This window comes from Lithobates pipiens, unplaced genomic scaffold, assembly GCF_037356315.1.
Source record: "Lithobates pipiens isolate NorthernLeopardFrog02 unplaced genomic scaffold, aLitPip1_a1.2 Scaffold_22, whole genome shotgun sequence".
Taxonomy (NCBI): Eukaryota; Metazoa; Chordata; class Amphibia; order Anura; family Ranidae; genus Lithobates; species Lithobates pipiens.
In genome coordinates, this window is record NW_027507784.1 from 26,506,565 (window position 1) to 26,525,825 (window position 19,261).

The 19,261-nt window shown below is 49.3% G+C and overlaps 1 protein-coding gene across 1 annotated transcript in view; it reads left to right on the forward strand.

Moving 5' to 3' along the window:
* Window positions 1-2,859: 2,859 nt before the first annotated feature.
* Window positions 2,860-19,261, forward strand: part of LOC143923466 (up-regulator of cell proliferation-like) — a 65,589-nt gene continuing 49,187 nt past the window's right edge. The window contains exon 1 of the mRNA XM_077447152.1: window positions 2,860-3,354. The gene's annotated coding sequence lies outside the window, so the exon portion shown is untranslated. The remainder of the gene's footprint in view (window positions 3,355-19,261) is intronic.

Here is a 19,261-nt window from a genome sequence, read left to right on the forward strand (position 1 = left end):
GAATTGTCTTGCCTACACTTCCCAACTGACTAGATACAGCACTCTGTGAGCAGAATGACCTGTACCAAAGAGCCCCATCAACCTAATGCAAACATAAGTAGAGGTCTTCGCTGAAAGGGGCCAGGTTCAGGAATCTCTATATCATCACAAATATGTATCTCTATCCTACTATATGCTGTTTACTGACCCCACTACATACACTCACTGCCCCCCCCACTACATACCGCTCACTGCCCCCCCACTACATACCGCTTCCTGCCCCCCACTACTTACTGCTCACTGCCCCCCCACTACATACCACTCACTGCCCCCCCACTACATACCGCTCACTGCCCCCCCACTACATACCGCTCACTGCCCCCCCACTACATACCGCTCACTGCCCCCACTACATACCGTTCACTGCCCCCACTACATACCGTTCACTGCCCCCACTACATACCGCTCACTGCCCCCCCACTACATACTGCTCACTGCCCCCACTACATACTGCTCACTGCCCCCACTACATACCGCTCACTGCCCCCACTACATACCGTTCACTGCCTCCCCACTGCATACTGCTCACTCCCCCCCACTACATACCACTCACTGCCCCCACTACATACTGTTCTCTGCCCCCACTACATACCGCTCACTGCCCCCCCACTACATATTTCCCCCACTACATACCACCCGCTGCCCCACTACATACCGCTCACTGCCCCCCACTACATACCACTCACTGGCCCCCACTACATACTGCCCACTGCCCCCACTACATACCGCTCACTGTCCCCCCCACTACATATCACTTACTGCCCCCTCTACATACCGCTCACTGTCCCCACTACATACCGCTCACTGCCCCCACTACATACCACCCGCTGCCCCACTACATACCACTCACTGCCCCCCACTACATACCGCTCACTGGCCCCCACTACATACTGCCCACTGCCTCCACTACATACCGCTCACTGCCCCCACTACATACCGCTCACTGTCCCCTCTACATACTGCTCACTGGTCCCACTACATACTGTCCCACTACATACCACTCACTGTCCCCTCTACATACTGCTCACTGGCCCCACTACATACTGTCCCACTACATACCGCTCACTGCCCCCACTACATACCACTCACTGCCCCCCACTACATATCACTCACTGCCCCCACTACATACTGTTCACTGCCCCTCACTACATACCGCTCACTGGCCCACTACATACCACCCGCTGCCCCACTACATACCGCTCACTGCCCCCCATTACATACCACTCACTGTCCCCCCACTACATATCACTCACTGCCCCCACTACATACCGTTCACTGGCCCCCACTACATACTGCCCACTGCCTCCACTACATACCGCTCACTGGCCCCACTACATACCACCCGCTGCCCCACTACATACCGCTCACTGCCCACCACTACATACCGCTCACTGCCCCCCACTACATACCGCTCACTGCCCTCACTACATACCGCTCACTGCCCTCATTACACACCACTCACTGCCCCCACTACATACCACTCACTGTCCCACACTACATACCACTCACTGTCCCCTCTACATACTGCTCACTGGCCCCACTACATACTGTCCCACTACATACCGCTCACTGTCCCACACTACATACCACTCACTGTCCCCTCTACATACTGCTCACTGGCCCCACTACATACTGTCCCACTACATACCGCTCACTGCCCCCACTACATACCACTCACTGCCCCCTCACTACATACTGCTCCCTGCCCCCCACTACATACTGCTCACTGACCCCCACTACATACCGCTCACTGCCCCCCCACTACATACTGTTCTCTGCCCCCACTACATACCGCTCACTACTCCCACTACATACCGCTCACTGCCCCCACTACATACTACTCACTGCCCCCCCCACTACATACCGCTCACTGCCCCCCCACTACATACCGCTCCCTGCCCCCCACTACTTACTGCTCACTGCCCCCCCACTACATACCACTCACTGCCCCCCCACTACATACCGCTCACTGCCCCCCCACTACATACCACTCACTGCCCCCCCACTACATACCGATCACTGCCCCCCCCCACTACATACCACTCACTGCCCCCCCCCACTACATACCGCTCACTGTCCTCTCTACATACCGCTCACTGCCCCCCCACTACATACCACTCACTGCCCCCCCACTACATACCGATCACTGCCCCCCCCACTACATACCACTCACTGCCCCCCCCACTACATACCGCTCACTGTCCTCTCTACATATCACTCACTGCCCCCCACTACATACCACTCACAGTCCCCACTACATACCGCTCACTTTCCCCACTACATACATCATTTTTTTTCTTTTTATGCATATCTTAAGGTCGTGACATAGACATATACCACTCATTGACCGCACAATTACCAGTTAAAGTAGCGCAGTGCTGAATAGAAAAAAAATGGCCTGTTCATGAGGGGGGTGGGGGTAAAACCTTCCAGAGCACAAGTGGTTAAGGATGCGTCAGCTACTTTTTTGGCATTATTAACACTTTAAGCATACCTCCCAACATTTTGAGATGGGAATGAGGGACACCTACTAGCAAATGTATGTAGGCATAGGACACGCCCCTCTGTCACACCCCCTTAAAGGAGAATTAACCCAAAAAATGGTTAGCTAAATCCACAAGGACTTTTTTTTTTTACCACTACTTCTCCTTTAAATTGGCTTTTAAAAACTTTACAAACGCAGCAATTTAGAATTCGGATGAAAGGTTTGGCGCTGGGAAACAGTTTTTGAAAGATAAAAAGTGCATTTTATATACAACTGTAATAGATCAGACCAACATGAGGGACAAATGAGGGACAGAGGGACGTTGCTCCATATCAGGGACAGTCCCATGAAATCCGGGACAGTTGGGAGCTCTGCTTTAAGTCGTGCTAGACGGAAGCGGTAGGCAGACGTGGGACCCGGTTGAACCAGAAATCCATTGTCGATTGTCGAGCCTTGGCCAAGTTTTTGTTTGTATTGTCTGAGAGCCAGATGAGCCTGAGGTTACGAGCGAGAAATGAAACTCTTGATTCTAGTTTCACTTTCAAGGCATAAACATCTCCAGACTCCCAGAATACGAGCGGCCTGACTTCCTGGGGTGTGACCACCTCTCTGGCTCTACACCATCCTAATAAAAGGAGGTGTCAGGGGAGTCCCCGATTTTGCTTTAAAGTGACCATGGATGGGGAGACGTGGAGGACTGGAGAACGTCTCTACAGGGCCAGGTAGACAAGGAGCAAAGTCTAGGAGATAGAGAGGGCAGGATTTCCTAATCCACCTCACAGCAAGCGCTCCACACTGGTCTTCAACATTCCCGTCTTCCAGACTTCCAGGTAATGGCACAGCCGGGTAATTGAATGCCATTTAACCCCTTAGCTACTGGAAGATGTCCGGTTTTTAACCCTTTCGCTTCCAGGGCCATTCTTGCTATATATATATTTTTTGCACACCTTTAAAAAATAATTTCAGGTTTAAAGATTACTAAATTCCCCCCCCCCCCAAAAAAAAATAAAAAATGATATACTATCTAAAAACAGAGACCCTGGAAAATAAAATGGTGATAGTTCCATTTTTTTTTTTTATTATCACATATTATTAGCGCAAAAGTTTATACAGTGCGCAATGTCAGTAACAATCACAAGAAAATTTTATTTTTAGAGTCAGGTCTATGTAACATGCTGCACAGCACACCGAGTTTAGCTGTGAGGGCTATACAATGTATAACATAGGGGTGTATTTAAAAAAAAAAAAAAAATGAAAAAAAAAATATTTGCATAGGTGTTCGTCCATCAGTACTCCGTGTTAATTTGTTCTTTGAAAATGGGGTAAAGTCCAATGTTCTCAGGGCTATATTCTCTGCTGATTGAGAATCTGGGAATGCGAAAAAAACCACAACATGACCACTAGATGGAGCGGAGGAGCACACTTATTTCCTATGACAGTCAGCTCCATCTAGTGGCCATAATGTGGTATTTTCTTCATCCGCACATTCGATCTGCAGAGAATATAGCCTGTGAACGTTCGACTTTGTCCATTTGCACAGAACAAATTTACATGCAGTTTTGATGGACAAGCAGCTATGTGAATGTTTTATAAATATAATGGTACAGGATGCAGCAGTCAGCAGTAAATATAGTATACTAGGACCCCTTACCTTGCTTTATTATAAATGTATAATGCATAAAGCAGCTGAATAAACTGGTGTCATTTTCTTTAAGTCAACTATGCCTGTGCTGAGTTCCCAGGTCTGTACACCTGTTGTGCCCATTATGAGGGGTTTTCACCATCCCTGTGCTGAGTTCCCAGGTCTGTACACCTGATGTGCCCATTATGATGAGTTCCCACCATCCCTGTGCTGAGTTTCTGGGTCTGTACACCTGCTGTGCCCATCATGAGGGGTTCTCACCATCCCTGTGCTGAGCGTCTGGGTCAGTACACCTGCTATGCACATTATGAGGGGTTCCCATCATCCCTATCCTGAGTTCCCGGGTCTGTACACCTGCTGTGCCCATTATGAGGGATTCCCACCATCCCTGTGCTAAGTTCCCGGGTCTGTACACCTGCTGTGCCCATTATGAGGGGTTCCCACCATCCCTGTGCTGAGCATCTGGGTCAGTACACCTGCTATGCGCATTATGAGGGGTTCCCACCATCCCTGTGCTGAGTTCCCGGGTCTGTACACCCGCTGTGCCCATCATGAGGGGTTCTCACCATCCCTGTGCTGAGTTCCTGGGTCTGTACACCTGCTGTGCCCATTATGAGGAGTTCCCACCATCCTGTAAGTGCAGACAATGAGGGGTTCCCACCATCCTGTGCTGAGGTCATGGGTCTGTACACCTGCTGTGCCCATTATGGGGGGTTCTCACCATACCTGTGCTGAGTTCCTGTTTCTGTACACCTACTGTGCCCATTATGAGAGGTTCCCACCAACCCTGTGCTGAGTTCCCAGGTCAATACACCTTCTGTGCCCATTATGAGGGGTTCCCATCATCCCTGTGCTGAGCTCCTGGGCCTGTACACCTGCTGTGCCCATCATGGGGGTTCTCACCATACCTGTGCTGAGTTTCTGTTTCTGTACACCTGCTGTGCCCATTATGAGGGGTTCCCACCATCCCTGTGCTGAGTTCCTGGGTCTGTACACCTGCTGTGCCCATCATGAGGGGTTCCCACCATCCCTGTGCTGAGCGTCTGGGTCAGTACACCTGCTATGCGCATTATGAAGGGTTCCCACCATCCCTGTGCTGAGTTCCCGGGTCTGTACACCCGCTGTGCCCATTATGAGGGGTTCCCACCATACCTGTGCTGAGTTCCCGGGTCTGTACACCTGCTGTGCCCATCATGGGGGGTTCTCACCATCCCTGTGCTGAGTTCCTGTTTCTGTACACCTGCTGTGCCTATTATGAGAGGTTCCCACCATCCCTGTGCTGAGTTCCCATGTCAATACACCTGCTGTGCCCATTATGAGGGGTTCCCACCATCCCTATGCTGAGTTCCCAGGTCTGTACACCTGCTGTGCCCATTATGAGGAGTTCCCACCATCCCTGTGCTGAGTTTCTGGGTCTGTACATCTGCTGTGCCCATCATGAGGGGTTCCCACCATCCCTGTGCTGAACGTCTGGGTCAGTACACCTGCTGTGCCCATTATGAGGGGTTCCCACCATCCCTGTGCTGAGCGTCTGGGTCAGTACATCTGCTATGTGCATTATGAGGGGTTCCCACCATCCCTGTGCTGAGTTCCCAGGTCTGTACACCCGCTGTGCCCATTATGAGGGGTTCCCACCATCCCTGTGCTGAGTTCCTGGGTCTGTACACCTGCTGTACCCATTATGAGGAGTTCCCACCATCCTGTAAGTGCAGACAATGAGGGGTTCCCACCATCCTGTGCTGACCTCCTAGGTCTGTACACCTGCTGTGCCCATCATGGGGGGTTCTCACCATACCTGTGCTGAGTTCCTGTTTCTGTACACCTACTGTAACCATTATGAGAGGATCCCACCATCCCTGTGCTGAGTTCCCAGGTCTGTACACCTGCTGTGCCCATCATGGGGGTTCTCACCATACCTGTGCTGAGTTCCTGTTTCTGTACACCTGCTGTGCCCATTATGAGGGGTTCCCACCATCCCTGTGCTGAGTTCCTGGGTCTGTACACCTGCTGTACCCATTATGAGCAGTTCCCACCATCCTGTAAGTGCAGACAATGAGGGGTTCCCACCATCCTGTGCTGACCTCCTAGGTCTGTACACCTGCTGTGCCCATCATGGGGGGTTCTCACCATACCTGTGCTGAGTTCCTGTTTCTGTACACCTACTGTAACCATTATGAGAGGATCCCACCATCCCTGTGCTGAGTTCCCAGGTCTGTACACCTGCTGTGCCCATCATGGGGGTTCTCACCATACCTGTGCTGAGTTCCTGTTTCTGTACACCTGCTGTGCCCATTATGAGGGGTTCTCACCATCCCTGTGCTGAGCGTCTGGGTCAGTACACCTGCTATGCGCATTATGAAGGGTTCCCACCATCCCTGTGCTGAGTTCCCGGGTCTGTACACCTGCTGTGCCCATCATGGGGGGTTCTCACCATCCCTGTGCTGAGTTCCTGTTTCTGTACACCTGCTGTGCCCATTATGAGGAGTTCCCACCATCCCTGTGCTGAGTTTCTGGGTCTGTACATCTGCTGTGCCCATCATGAGGGGTTCCCACCATCCCTGTGCTGAACGTCTGGGTCAGTACACCTGCTGTGCCCATTATGAGGGGTTCCCACCATCCCTGTGCTGAGCGTCTGGGTCAGTACATCTGCTATGTGCATTATGAGGGGTTCCCACCATCCCTGTGCTGAGTTCCCAGGTCTGTACACCCGCTGTGCCCATTATGAGGGGTTCCCACCATCCCTGTGCTGAGTTCCTGGGTCTGTACACCTGCTGTACCCATTATGAGGAGTTCCCACCATCCTGTAAGTGCAGACAATGAGGGGTTCCCACCATCCTGTGCTGACCTCCTAGGTCTGTACACCTGCTGTGCCCATCATGGGGGGTTCTCACCATACCTGTGCTGAGTTCCTGTTTCTGTACACCTACTGTAACCATTATGAGAGGATCCCACCATCCCTGTGCTGAGTTCCCAGGTCTGTACACCTGCTGTGCCCATCATGGGGGTTCTCACCATACCTGTGCTGAGTTCCTGTTTCTGTACACCTGCTGTGCCCATTATGAGGGGTTCCCACCATCCCTGTGCTGAGTTCCTGGGTCTGTACACCTGCTGTACCCATTATGAGCAGTTCCCACCATCCTGTAAGTGCAGACAATGAGGGGTTCCCACCATCCTGTGCTGACCTCCTAGGTCTGTACACCTGCTGTGCCCATCATGGGGGGTTCTCACCATACCTGTGCTGAGTTCCTGTTTCTGTACACCTACTGTAACCATTATGAGAGGATCCCACCATCCCTGTGCTGAGTTCCCAGGTCTGTACACCTGCTGTGCCCATCATGGGGGTTCTCACCATACCTGTGCTGAGTTCCTGTTTCTGTACACCTGCTGTGCCCATTATGAGGGGTTCTCACCATCCCTGTGCTGAGCGTCTGGGTCAGTACACCTGCTATGCGCATTATGAAGGGTTCCCACCATCCCTGTGCTGAGTTCCCGGGTCTGTACACCTGCTGTGCCCATCATGGGGGGTTCTCACCATCCCTGTGCTGAGTTCCTGTTTCTGTACACCTGCTGTGCCTATTATGAGAGGTTCCCATCATCCCTGTGCTGAGTTCCCATGTCAATACACCTGTTGTGCCCATTATGAGAGGTTCCCATCATCCCTGTACTGAGCTCCTGGGTCTGTACACCTGCTGTGCCCATTATGAGGGGTTCTCACCATCCCTGTGCTGAATTTCTGGGTCTGTACACCTACTGTGCCCATTATGAGAGGTTCCCACCATCCCTGTGCTGAGTTCCCAGGCCAATACACCTGCTGTGCCCATTATGAGGGGTTCCCACCATCCCTGTGCTGAGTTCCCAGGTCAATACACCTGCTGTGCCCATTATGAGGGGTTCCCACCATCCCTGTGCTGAGTTCCTGTTTCTGTACACCTGCTGTGCCCATTATGAGGGGTTCCCACCATCCCTGTGCTGAGTTCCCGGGTCTGTACACCTACTGTGCCCATCATGGGGGGTTCCTACCATCCTGTAAGTGCAGACAATGGCAGCATTGAGGTCGAACAAACTAATTTCTCTTGGCTGATCACACTTTCACAAAATTTTGTTACATGAAATATAAAGGTTACAATTTACATGAAGATTTCCTTTTAAAATCTCTGAATTGCCTTCAATAAGAGGAGGTTACGGTAAACCAGTAATTATATGTAGCAGATAAATGGCGCTCTGTGAGCGCGGCTCGTGTGTGTGTGTTCCGTCATTTCCCAAGAGTGGATTCCCTGTAGATCAGAGAATTGTATGTTATTTACCCTCTGGGGGGTGTTTATTATCTCGCTATGTGTATTTGGTTTGTGTCCTTTTATCCAATGCCTGGCCTGCCACGCTTGCACTCCTCAGCCTTGGATCAGGTTGGACAGGTGAACAGACAGTCACTGCCGAGAAGGTAATTTGATATCTTGTTATTCATTTCACAAACTTGCTTAGAATTCTTAAAGAGGAAGTAAAGGCAAATTTTTTTTTTTTTTAAAACACACCCTGTAAGGCAAAGGCATAATGAGCTAGTATGGATAGCATACTAGCTCATTATGAATAACTTACCTGGGAACGAAGCCCCCGAAGCGGTCCTCTGTCTTCCTCTTCGCCGCTGCCATGTATCCCCGAGCGACTTCCGGGTCTTGATGCTCCGGCGCTGTGATTCGCCGGAGCCGCGATGACGTCACTCCCGCACATGCGCACGGGAGCCGACACTCAGGGCATATCGCCGCAATCTGCGGCCTGCCCAGTGCACCTGCGCACCGCTGTCTACAGCGCATGGCCGTAGACAGCGGTGGCTGTCTTCTGGTAAATATCTCCTAAACCGTATAGGTTTAGGAGATATTTCTTGGACCTACAGGCAAGCCTTAATCTTGGCTTACCTGTAGGTCAAAGTTGGTTTGTAAGGGTTTACAACCACTTTAAAGGTCAAATCCACCCAGTAGCATTTTTCTAGCTATAGGGGAACCAGGGGTTGGGTCAGCTGTGGCTTATTTTTCTTGGATCTTTAACATTAAGATCTCCATTTCAAAATCCCTGTCTTCTTCCTGTGGTTTTAGGAACCCCCCCCCAAAAAAAATGTGTGCCCCAGGGCTCCTCCTGTTATAGTCCCTATAACCATGGGCCATAGCCACCAGGCTCCTCAGCAGGTGTACAGAACAGTGCAAAGATGGTGGAAACCCTCATAATGGGTCTCTCAGCAAGTATGCCGAGTTAGGAACTCAGCGGGTGTACAGACCCGGGAACTCAGCACAGGGATGGTGGGAACCCCTCATAATGGGCACTGCAGGTGTACAGACCTGGGAACCCAGCACTTGCATGGAGGGAACCCTTCATAATGGGCACAGCAGATGTACAGACATGAGATCTCAGCTCAAGGATGATGGGAGCCCCTCATAATGGGCACAACAAGTGTATAGACCTGGCAACTCAGCACAGGGAATGTGGGAACCCCTCATAATGGGCACATCAGGTGTATAGGCCAATTAATTCATTGCAAGAATGGTGGGAACCCCTAATAATGGGCAAGGATTTACAAACCTGGGAACTCAGCACAGGGATGGTGAGAACCCCTCATAATGGGCACAGCAGGTGTACAGACCTAGGAACTCAGTGCAGGGATGGTGGGAACCCCTCATAATGGCTACAACAGGTGTAAAGCCCCCAAAACTCAGCACAGGGATGGGGGGAACCCCTCATAATAAGCACAGCAAGTAAACAGACCTGGGAATTCAGAACAGGGATGGTGGAAACGCCTCATAATGGGCACAGCAGGTGTACAGACCCGGCAACTCACTAAAACTGAAGAGTGACAAATCTGGTGCAGCCCTGCATAGAAACCAATCAGCTTCCACATTTAATTATCAACATTTGAGGGCGGGTTCACATACGCTGCTTCTGTGGTTCAGAGCATGGGGTCCGGTGTATCTTGGGTTTCTACTTCATCCCTTTAAACCTGAACACATATGAATTACACAGGTTCGGAGGCTAATTAAAAGGCACCAAGTGAGTTTAATTAGCACCTAGAGGCGATTTAGTTTGCATTGTGCGCTATACAAGTATTTCATTCATTCATTCATTCACCTTAATCAGCCACAGAACCTGTGTAATTAATATGTGTTTGGGTTTAAAGGGATGAGGTGGCAACCCTAGGTGCATCCCTGTTCACCGATTCAGATGTGAATCAGGTCCGAACCCTTTTTAAATATGGATCACACCCACCCTGGAGCTGTGTGAACTGGTCACACTCTCCTGTCATGGTTGGATGTGGGGAAACCTGAATCCCATTCACATAGGTGTGAACTAAGGATGAGCTCAGGCATGTTCGCAACCGCAAGTGCAGAGCCCATCAGGAAGTCGGCACTGCGGAGTGCTAATCACAAGCAGTGAGACATTTTCCTGATCCGCAACTGCAGAGATCGGGAAATGTCTTACTCCCTGTGATTAGCGCTCCACAGTGCCAACTTCCTTGTGGTTGCGAACACGTCTGAGCTCATCCTTAGAGTGAACCCAGCTTTTTTGAACAAGCTGAAGTTAGAAGCTGATTGGCTACCATGCACAGCTGCAGCAGATTCTGCACTCTTCGGTTTTAGTAAATTAACCCCAATGTATCTTTTCCTGCTTGCTAGAGGAGAACGATGTCAACAAAAAAGTATCTGCAAGAAAATAAAATAAAGATAAAATATCTAGATCAGGGCAGTGTCAGGATTGGGTTGAAGGTCAGGGTCAGGATTGAGGTGAAGGTCAGGGTCAGAATTGGGGTAAAAGTCAGGGGCAGGATTGGGTTGATGGTCAGTTTCAGGATTGGGGTGAAGGTCAGGGTCAGGATTGGGGTGAAGGTCAGGATTGGGGTGAAGATTAGAGTCAGGATTGAGGTGAAGGTCAGGGTCAGGATTGGGGTGAAGGTCAGGGCTAGGATTGGGGTGAAGGTCAGGGTCAGGATTGAGGTGAAGGTCATTGTCAGGATTGAGGTGAAGGTCATTGTCAGGATTGAGGTGAAGGTCAGGGTCAGGATTGGGGTAGAGGTCAGGGTCAGGATTGGGGTGAAGGTCAGTGTCAGGATTGAGGTGAAAGTCAGGGACAGGATTGAGGTGGAAGTCAATGTCAGGATTGGGGTGAAAGTCAGGGTCAGGATTGGGGTGAAGGTCAGGGTCAGGATTGAGGTGAAGGTCAGTGTCAGGATTGAAGTGAAGGTCAGGGTCAGGATTGAGGTGGAAGTCAATGTCAGGATTGGAGTGAAAGTCAGGGTCAGGATTGGGGTGAAGGTCAGGGTCAGGATTGAGGTGAAGGTCAGTGTCAGGATTGAGGTGGAGGTCAGGGTCAGGATTGGGGTGGAGGTCAGTGTCAGGATTGAGGGGAAGATCAGGGTCAGGATTGGGGTGAAGGTCAGTGTCAGGATTGAGGCGAAGGTCAGTGTCAGGATTGAGGTGGAGGTCAGGGTCAGGATTGGGGTGAAAGTCAGGGTCAGGATTAGGGTGGAGGTCAGAGTGAGGATTGGGGTGGAGGTCAGGGTCAGGATTGGGGTGAAGGTCAGTGTCAGTCTGTTTCAGGTAGCATTTAAAAAAGGCTTTTTGTTAAGCTTCAGTGTCTGTCAGTTTCAGTTTCTGTCAGTGTCAGTATCAGTACGTGTCAGCTAGTATCAGTGTCAGTCAGTGTTAGTGCCAGTGTCAGTTAGTATCAATTAGTATCAGTGTCAGACAGTGTTAGTGTCAATGTCAGTGTCAGTTCGTATCATTGTCAGTCAGTGTTAGTGTCAGTATCAGTAAGTGTCAGTTAGTATCAGTGTCAGTTAGTATCAGTGTCAGTGTGTTTTAGGTAGGATAAAAAGGCACTGTATTTTCTGGGCACTAGAACGGGTACAAACAAGAAATAACATATACTGTATGTTGTATCACTGAGATCATCAGGGGAAGAAGAATTTATTTGGGGTTGTGGGGGTGATGAGTTATGGTAACCATAAGAAATATATAGTTGATTTTTTTTTTTTTTTTTTTTTTTACTATTTTGGGTCAGCTTTCTGCTAATAATCAAAAAAGAAAAAAAAAAACAGGCTACAGTATATCTATTACTATTTACCACAAAATGAGGGCCCGATTTGTCCTAAAACTAAAAATAAAAGTGGTATAATCCAGCTGGATCCATGGAATAGTTGCAATGATATGTACAGTTATAGTAAGACACGTCAAAGTTGCAAAACTGGTTTCAGCCAATAAGGGTAAATACGGACATGCGTCTAAGTATTGCAGGGAGTCTGCGGCCCATCCCTATTCAGTAGACTGATGTAACATTGAGCAGTCTTGCTGCCCACCGATCGCTCAGGCTCGGTTCACATATGATCCGCATGCGGCTCACAGCAGGGGGTCCGGTGCGCCCTGGTTCACCGCTTCAGGTCCGATTTCAGCCCCTAATTTTGAGCTGAATTCGCACCTGAAACGGACCAAAAAACACACAGCGCTCTCTGCAAAACGCACCGGACCCGCTGTGGAGATATGTAAACCGGGCTCCATAGAGAGCCGGTCACAATCTCCTGCTATTGCAGACATCCCAACCTGCAAAAAATTCATTTCAGGGAGGTGTGGCATGGCTTAAACGGTGCTACATATTGGGCGTGGCTTAAATGGGGTGTGGTTTAAATGAGTCTGAGTTGACTTACATAGCGCAGAATGTAATGATGTTAAATAGGGAATATACAGTGCGGAGTGTATGGTGGTGGGTAGTATGTGCATGTGAGGAGTGTGGAGTGTACCAGGGGCGGACTGACCATTGGGCCACTCGGGCACTGCTCGAGGGCCCCATGCCGCTATGGGGCCCCATCACGGTTGCCAGCCTCAGTAAAACCAGGGACAGTATGTAAAAATGTGTCCCTGAAATGTCCCTTACCGACATCTTTTTGGTCTAAAAATTCGGAGATTATAGCTGCCCCACCTCTCCAGTACCTTCTCAGCCAATAGAAACATGTCTGTGTGTACTGTGTGATTGTATACTGTGTGTATGTTTGTGTATACTGTGTGGCCCCATAATGTCCGATTGCCTGGGGGCCCCATAATCTCCTATTGCCTGGGGGCCCCATGAGTTGTCAGTCCACCCCTGGAGTGTACAGAGGTGAGTAGTATGTGCAGGGCGGTGTCAGTAGGGCAGTGGATGGTATCAGTAGTTCTTTAAAAAGAAAAAAGAAAGATGGAAGGAAAGATAAAATGAAAGAGAAAGAAAGAAGGAAGGAAAGAGAGGGGGATGGAGGAAGAAAGATAGAAGGAAAGAAAGAAAGAAAGAGATGGAGGAAAAAGGGAAGGGAAGGGAAAAGGGAAGGAAGGGCACCCCTACATATGTAGAGTGTACTCACTGGGAGGCAGGAGGGACTGGATGGATGGATGGATGGATGAGATTCCATCTGTCCTTTCCGTTTGCTGGGATTGAGTTTGAATCTTAGCTCCCACACATCCCCTTCTCTGAGGCCGAACAGAGAACACTGCCGGGGAGAGTGGGCGGGGCAGACACAGGAAGAGAGGGCGGGAGGAGGAGGAGCAGAAGCAGTTCTCTCTCCTCTCCTGTCTGGCTGTGCAGGCAGCAAGGGGAGGGGAGAAGTGTCAGAGCTGGCTCTGCTGTACGCCTCTCCTTGGCTGTGACCTGGAGCTGTACGTGAGCTCCGATCACCCGGTAACTTGATCCCACTTGCAGCCTGTTATCTCTCCCTGTAGCAGAGTGAGCGGACGCAGGACTGTGCTGATGACGTGGGGGATCTCTGCTGCTAGAAAAGGCGTCTCTCAAATTAGGTAAACTAGGCAGCCACAAGGCCCCCATGAGTGCGAGGCCTTAGGCGACCGCCTAATTAGAGAGCTGCCTCTGGACAGCTATAAACACCTAAGAGGAATTCTAATCCCTCTTCAATCTATCCAAAACAAGAAATAAAAATAGACAAATCTCTTAGTAAAAGCAGCATATATCACACACATTACACATTGTTAGGCACACAGTTAACCCTTTGATGGCCCCTTGATTTTAACCCTTCCCAGCCAGTGCCATTAGTACAGTGTCAGTGTACAGTATTATCTAGGGGTGCAACACATCAAAAAACTCACGGATCGGATCGTTCCTCGGATCAGAGTCACGGAACAGATCATTTTTCAGATCAGCAAATAATAATTGAATTTGCAAAAAACTGTGAAAATTCCACCGCCATATAGTCCCCACTGGGTATCGCAGAGTATGGCAGAGTATGGCTGGGTTTGGCAGAGTATGGCAGGGTATGGCAGGGTATGGCAGAGTATGGCAGAGTATGGCTGGGTATGGCAGGGTATGGCAGAGTATGGCTGGGTATGGCAGAGTATGGCAGAGTATGGCAGGGTATGGCAGGGTATGGCAGGGTATGGCAGAGTATGGCAGAGTATGGCTGGGTATGGTTGGGTATGGCAGAGTATGGCTGGGTATGGCAGGGTATGGCAGGGTATGGCAGAGTATGGCTGAGTATGGCAGAGTAAGGCTGGGTATGGCAGAGTATGGCTGGGTTATGGCAGAGTATTGGCGGGATATGGCAGAGTATTGGCGGGGTTTGGCTGGGTACTGCAGAGTATTGGCAGGGTATTGCAGAGTATAGGCAGGGTATTGGCCAGGACTGGACTGGGACAGAAATTTAGCTCTGGACTTCATCCAGACCAGCCCACTTACATTTTGAGTGTCCCATCAGCAGCCCCCTTACATCAGAGTGTTCCATCAGCAGCCCCCTTACATCAGAGTGTCCCATCACCAGCCCCCTTACATCAGAGTGTCCCATAACCAGCCCCCCTTACATCAGAGTGTCCCATCACCAGCCCCCTTACATCAGAGTGGCCCACTGAGTCATCGGCCCACCGGGAAACTCCCGGTAGACCCTATGGCCAGTACATGCCTGGTATTGGCAGAGTATTGGCAGGGTACTGCAAAGTATTGGCAGAGTATTGGCAGGGTATTGGCAGAGTATAGGCAGGGTACTGCAGAGTATTGGCAGGGTATGGAGGGATGGCTGTGACTACAATTGGCACAGAGCAGCGCTGTGGGCACTACAGAAGCAGCCCACAGCGGTGTTGCCATCCGATCTCTCCCCTCCACTGTACAGATCTGTATACGGAGGGGAGAGAGGAACCGGCGTCATGACGACGCCGGTTTGTTTACAAGTGATCGCTCTGTCATTTGATGGAGCAATCACATCGGGTGTAGAAAGATGGCTGCCGCTTCGGAGCTAGGCCGAAGCTGCGGCCTTTCCTAAGGCCGAGACTGCGGATCATGGCGTGTGCCGATCTGAGTGGGGTAACCCGTTCAGATCACGGATCAGTGATGATCCCTTGCACCCCTAGTATTATCACTGATCACTGTATTAGTGTCACTAGTGATGTCAGTATAGTGTCATAGCTACAGAAATGCCAATATACCGTATATACCAGTTTGTAGACACTATAACTTTCACTTAAACCAATCAACATACACTTATTGGGATTTTTTTTTATCAAAGACATGAAGGAGAATAAAATATATATATATAAAAAAAGATTTTAACATTTTTTAAATTGGATATGTTTTGTAAAAGAAAGTACAGAAAACTGAGTACTGTCCGTGATACTTTTTTTATTTGCACTAACATAAAATTTTTCAGGACGAGCTTTTGGGGTATGCCCCCTTCTTCAAGGTACAAGCAGTACAATTGCACTAATACGGCTACAATCAGATCAAGTATAAAAGAAAGTAGAAAAAGTTGGGGGGGGGGGGGTTTCAACATTATTTTTTTTTTTTTTTAGATAATAAAAAAAAAACTGTGGTGATCAAATACCAACAAAAAGAAAGCCTTATTTGTTTTAAAAAAAAATGATAAAAATGTAATTTGCGTACAGTGTTGCATGACAGCACAATTGCCGGTTAAAGTAGCGAAGTGGAGAATAGCAAAAAATGCCCTGGTCATGAAGGGGTAAACTCTTCCAGAGCTCAAGCGGTTCAGACCAACCCAACATAGGGTTTATATTCCTGCATTGCTTGTGATGATACAGAGGGACAGTCCACCATCGGAGCATGGAGGAGCGCCATCTGCTGGGGGAGTGGAGGATCAGATAAGTTAAGAGAGTTGTAAAGTCAGAAGGTTTTTTTTTATCTTAATGCATTCTATGCATTAAAATAAAAAGCCTTCTACGAGCAGCAGTCCCCCCCTCAATACTTACCTGAGCCCCATCTCTATCCAGCAATGTCCACGAGTGTCTCGGCCATCTGAAACTCTCCCTCCTGATTGGCTAAGACATAGCAGCGGCGCCATTGTCTCCCACTGCTGTCAATCAAAGTCAGTTAGCCAATCAGGAGAGAGAGGGGTGGGGCTGGGTCACGGCTCTGTGTCTGAATGGACACAAGGAGCTGTGACTTGACTCGGGTGCCCCCATAGCAAGCTGCTTACTGGGGGGGGGGCACTCAACAGGAGGGGGTGAATGGAAGAGAATCCCCAAAAATTGGGTTTTTAGGCAGCAAAAAGAAAAACAAAAGGTTATACAGTTGAGTAATGATGTAAAACAGATTATGTTTATTCAAATAGGGCAGACAAAACCCCCCTTAGCATAACAGTAAAAACATGAGCTCCAGTGGCAACAGTAATTAAAAAAAGAAAGAAGCAGATACACATGAGCATTTACATATCCACATCAATTAATACAGATCAAAGATGTGAAGTACAGGTAGCCCTGACGTGTTTCAACCCACACTTGGGTCTTCCTCAGAGGGACATGCTGCTAGGAGGGAGGGGCCTGAAGCACAAGCGAGGGACCCAAGAAGGGGGGGATCGGGGCTGCTCTGTGCAAATCTACTGCAACAGAGCAGGTAAATATAACATGTATGTTATTTTTATAGAAATAAAACGAGACTTTACAATCCCTTTAAGCTGGCCATGCATTATACAATTTTCTTATTCAATTTCCTTTAGATTTGCCTTCAACTATGTAGTGCATATATTTGACTTTATATTATATGGTTTTGGTAAATCTAAAGTAAAAGCATACAAGAAAATTGTATAATGTATTGCCAGCCTTAAAGTGGACCTTTGGTCATTTTTTTCATCTTTCCATCTCTTAAATCTTCTGTCCCTGAAGTTTGGATAGTAAAACGTTTTTTATTTGCCAGTAAATGACTTATACAGCCCACTTCCTGTTTCTTGTCTGGTCATTATCCTCCGCTTATGACATCATGCACAGCTCTCTCTCTCTCTCTCTCTCTCACTCTGCAGTTTGCCAGGAAGGGAGGGGGGTGAGTCATAAGAGGGCCAATTAGAGCTGCAGAGCTGGAGGTGTGCATCTGTGTAAATCCAGGAAGTGAACGGGCAGCAGCTTCAGCTGCCCACAGTTAAAATGGATGCAGCCAGACTCAGTGGTGGGAGATTTCTGCAGCATATTTGGCAAGTATAGAATCACAGTATATATAGAATAATATGCAAAGTGGCTGGAGGGAAGCTTCAGAATGGCAAATATGTTTTTTTATTACAACTTATGTGAGCAGACTGCAGTTCTTCTTTGAAGTACAGAAAACTCCAGACTAAACACCCGCATTGCAAGGGATACCTTTCCCAGGGTTAGGCTTTAGGATTTGTTTGGACCTTCGTCCTTGAAGGTTTCATTAACTAAATATAGAACATGAAATTCTTCAGTCACCCAGTAAACAGGAACTATCTAATCCCACCATTGAGGCGGGGCGGATCCAGAGTCCAGTCTCGGGAGGGGCACTTCTATAAAATATGTTTTTTTGGGGGCAATTTATATGAGAAATGGCTGGTATTGGCACTTCAATCATTACGGCACCATGGTTGTTATGGTGTCAGGATGATTGAAGCACATTATTTCTATTAATACATTGTAATATAAAATTAAATGGTTCAACTCACCATAATGCAGAATCAATGGGAGCCCTGAGGGTGTCTTTCGCCATGTCGCCTGCCACCAAATGCGGATTGTCACTTGCCACGTCACTTGTCACCAAATGTGGATTGTTACTTGCCACATCACCTGCCACACATTGCGGATTGCTACTTGCCACGTAGCCTGCCACACATTGCGGATTGTCACTTGCCACGTCACCTGCCACACATTGCGGATTGTCACTTGCCACATAGCCTGCCACACATTGCGGATTGCCATTTGCCACGTCACCTATCACACATTGCGGATTGTCACTTGCCACGTCACCTGCCACACATTGCGGATTGACACGTAGCCTGCCACACATTGCGGATTGCCACCTGCCACACATTGCGGATTGACACGTAGCCTGCCACACATTGCGGATTGACACGTAGCCTGCCACACATTGCGGATTCTCACTTGCCACGTCACCTACCACACATTGCGGATTGCCACTTGCCACGTCACCTACCACACATTGCGGATTGTCACTTGCCACGTCACCTGCCACACATTGCGGATTGACACGTAGCCTGCAACACATTGCGGATTGCCGCCTGCCGCACATTGCGGATTGACACGTAGCCTGCCACACATTGCGGATTGCCGCCTGCCACACATTGCGGATTGTCACTTGCCACGTCACCTGCCGCACATTGCGGATTGTCACTTGCCACGTCGTCTGCCACACACTGCAGATTGTCACTTGCCACGTCGCCTGCCACACATTGCGGATTGCCATGTAGTCTGCCACACATTGTGGATTGTCACTTGCCACGTCACCTGCCACACATTGCTGATTGTCACTTGCCACGTCGACCTGCCACACATTGCAGATTGCCACGTCACCTACCACACATTGCGGATTGTCACTTGCCACGTCACCTGCCACACATTGCGGATTGACACGTAGCCTGCCACACATTGCGGATTGCCACTTACCACGTCGCCTGCCACACATTGCGGATTGTCACGTAGCCTGCCACACATTGCGGATTGCCACTTACCACGTCGCCTGCCACACATTGCGGATTGTCACGTAGCCTGCCACACATTGCGGATTGTCACTTGCCACGTCACCTAACACACATTGCGGATTGTCACTTGCCACATAGCCTGCCACACATTGCGGATTGCCACTTGCCACGTCACCTACCACACATTGCGGATTGTCAC